Raw genomic sequence first — 3,961 nt, 5'->3', positions numbered from 1 at the left:
AAAACCTATGACCAAGAAACATGAATGTAAATTTGCTTCCTTTATCCGCCGTAGTTTACATTATGGTCGTTTCATACTATCAATACTACTAAAAATATTAGTATTTTTAGTGTCTTACAATAACTGAAAACCAAAATCAAACAAAGTAAGAATTAAAGCGGATTGAAGTAACAATGGTATGCCGACACCCTAGGAATTAACATTTCTTGTTTTACTATTCTATTTATCTTTCGATTTTCTTTAAAACACAAAGTTTGCATCTTTGATCATCAACAACTCTCAAGATCTGATTTTGTCTAGTCTTTCAAAAGGTTGTGATTTGATTGTTCAAGATCCTAAACCTTATTCCCTGCGAATCGACACTCGATTATACTACTCGATAGGATCATATGCTTTTAATTCGATCTAGTGCAACCGAGTTTATAAATTTAAAAGCACTGTGACACAATTTTGCACATCAAGTTTTTGATGTCGTTGTCGGGTAATAATGATTTATTGTGCAAGGCTTCGCGAGAAGCCCTTGTGTTTGACCATCGAATCTGATTTATTTGATTTGACTAGACTTTTTAATTTTTCTTTATTTTATTTTCTCTTTTTCTTCTTTGTTTATTTTTATTTTTCTAGATCTACTTAAATTTTTGTTTCTATTTTTAGGATTTTCCACGATAACCGAATCATCTGAAAGGATTACAAGTAAGAAAAGATTATTCACTTTAAATTCACCAACAAGGTCTACATCAAGTCCTTCCTCTTATGACACTCAAAGTGAAGGAGATTCATATTCGATCAACATGGAGAACCCACCAAATCCATGGATCAACAATAATGATGGATATCAAGAAGATATCGGTGAGAATGCGAACACAACAAGACCAAAATTGATGAGAGATTACTTCATGCCGCACGCTAATGATTCAATCTCAAGCATAGATCCACCGATAGTTGCACTCCAAAATTTCGAGATCAAACCTGCTCTCGTTAACATGGTGTCTTAATAGCAATTTGGAGGACTACCAGATGAAGATCCGCATCTTTATTTGTCAATTTTCCTTGGAATATGTGAGACGATTAAGATCAATGGAGTTACCAATGATGCAATCAGGTTAAGGCTCTTTCAATTTTCATTAAGAGATATAGGGAATAGTTATTCTCATTACTACCTAACTCTATTCAAACTTGGAAATAATTGTTTAATGTTTTCATTGCAAAATACTTTCCGCCTTCCAAAACTTCAATGTTAAGAAATGCAATTACTAACTTTAAACAAAAAGAGGGTGAATCATTGTGTGAAACATGGGATCGATACAAGGACATGTTAATGTGTTGTTCATATTATGGTTTAGAGAAATGGTTAATTGTGCAAACTTTTTATGATGGTTTAACTCTCACCGCTAGGTTGTCTATTGATGCTTCTGTAGGAGGAGCAATTATGAACAAGGAACCTGATGGTGCTTACAACCTCATCGAAGAGATTGCACTCAACCAACACTATTGGACCTCAAATCGCAAGAAGCCAAACACAACACCTGGCATGCACCAAGTCAGCGAACCCACCGCGCTAAACGGAAAGATTGATGCATTGCATACATCACTCAACAACCAATCCAAGCAGCGAACGGTAGCATCAGTCAACGCAACAACATCTCATGGATATTATGGAGGAACACATCAGACATGACAGTGTATGAATGTAGTAGAAGCTGAGGGAGAAACCGAGCAAGTGAATGCCATTGATGCACCAAAATGGTAGCACTACTTTCAGTATATAATAATATATCTTTTTATACCCTAGTTCTACTTTCGTTCGGATCACAAGTGCATAATCCTACCGTGTAGTAGTGTTAAGTATCAATCCATAGGGATAGTATATTAAATATTTAATAATATATACTAGTCTAGGTTCTGGAGTTTATATTTGAGTTTGAGGTGGAGGTGCTAATTATGATTAAATCACAAAAATAGGGAGCCTCTAGGGTTTAGGTAATCTCCTTCTAGATTAAGCAAAGTATAATTTCAATGTTTATCTACCCCGCATACAGCACTGTCATTACCGCATGTGACATAGATCATTCCGCAAGGCAGTCTGCATACGATACTGTCACTACCCACAGACGATTAGGGTTTCTGCCTTATGTGATTTGTAAGGTTTTTTTATCTTTCAATCGACTTTTGGGCAAACAATTCAGAGTGTTCCAGATCCATAAATTATCCTCCTCGCGCAAAGGATAATATATACTTCCCTATCCTACCCCACAAATTATAAAATCCCAAAGACCCTACTTATTTCTAAGTCATTCCAAATCATAAATTGAATATACGATCTACGATATCCTGTCAAGAGAGCCCCTTGGGTTCTAAACCTAGTCTTTGAAATGCTGTCAAGCCTTGTTAGCTGATGTGTTCAAAGTACTTACAAGTAATCCCACTCACACTGAGATTCAATGAATTCACACCTATTGGTATGTGGAGGACATTGACATATAGTAGACGAAACTATGTATGCAAGGGATCAAAAATAATTCAAAGTATAACGAAATATCAAATAAACATAAACAAAACATAAACTGTACTAAAACATAATAAAAAATTCGATACATCGATACACCCAAACCTTAGAGATGAGAATATTAGCTTCTCAAAGCCAGGGCAAAAAAAGCGAATAAAATAAGAAATATATAAACCAGAACCCTTGAAAATTGAAGAACTCTTGCCACCTTAGATGAGGGTAGTTGCAACTCTAATGCAACAATCCAATTGAAGGTCTTTGAACCACACTAGAAGTGTCTCCATATGGCAAGAAAAGAGGGTGATGCAACACTAAAGCAACACTCCAATTAAAGGTCTTTATAGCAAGTGTCTCTATATAGCAATGCATTTACAAACCTAATACAACACTCCAATTGAAGGTGTCCGGACCACTCGAGTAGTGTCAAGATAATAGGGTATTTACAACCCTAATACAACACTCCAATTGAAGGTGTTTGAAGCACTCTAGCAGTGTCTCCAGATGGCAAGATAATAGGGCATTTAGAACCATAATACAACACTCCAATTGAAGCTTTTTGGAGCACTCTAGTAGTGTCTCCATATGGCAAGATAATAGGGCATTTACAATCCTACTGAAGGTGTTTGGATCACTATGGTAATGTCTCTATATAGCAAGATAATATGGCATTTACAACTCTAATACAACACTCCAATTGAAGGTGTCTGGAGCACTCTAGTAGTGCCTCTATATGGCAATGTAATAGGGCATTTACAACCCTAATACAACACTCCAATTGAAGGTATTTGGAGCACTCTAGTAGTGTCTCTATATAGCAAGTTAATAGGGCATTTACATCCTTAAAACAACACCCCAATTGAAAGTGTTTGGAGCACTCTAGTAGTGTCTCTATATGGCACGGTAATACAGCATTTACAATCATAATACAATACTCCAATTGAAGGTGTTTGGAGCGCTCCAGTAGTGTCTCTATAAGGCAAGATAATAGAGCATTTACAGCCCTAATACAACACCCCAACTGAAGTTGTTTAGAGCATTATAGTAATGTTTATATATGGGAAGATAATAGGGCCTTCACAACCCCAATACAACACTCCAATTGAAGGTGTTTTGAGCACTCTAGTAATGTCTCTATATAGCACGACAATAGGGCATTTACATCCTTAAAACAACACTCCAATTGAAGGTGTTTGGAGCACTCTAGTAGTGTCTCCATATGGCATGGTAATAAGGAATTTACAACCCCAATACAACACTCCAATTGAAGGTGTTTGGATCACTCTAATAGTGTCTCTATATGGGACGATAATAGGGCATTTACAGCCCTACTACAACACTCCAATTGAAGGTGTTTGGAGTGCTCCAGTAGTGTCTCTATATGGCAAGGTAATAGGGCATTTATAACCGTAATAATCCACTCCAACTGAAGGTGTTTGGAGCACTCTAGTAATGTCC

General features: G+C 36.5%; 1 non-coding gene across 1 annotated transcript; it reads right to left on the bottom strand.

Annotated features, from left to right (window-relative positions):
* Positions 1-1,234: 1,234 nt before the first annotated feature.
* LOC144557668 (small nucleolar RNA R71) lies at positions 1,235-1,341 on the bottom strand. Its single transcript, XR_013512747.1, has one exon. It is a non-coding gene; the product is annotated as a small nucleolar RNA R71 (small nucleolar RNA).
* Between the last annotated feature and the right edge of the window lie 2,620 nt (positions 1,342-3,961).

This window comes from Carex rostrata, chromosome 7 (assembly GCF_964058835.1).
Source record: "Carex rostrata chromosome 7, lpCarRost1.2, whole genome shotgun sequence".
NCBI lineage: Eukaryota > Viridiplantae > Streptophyta > Magnoliopsida > Poales > Cyperaceae > Carex > Carex rostrata.
Note: the sequence above shows the minus strand (reverse complement) of the source record. Positions and strands in the feature narration are given on the sequence as shown.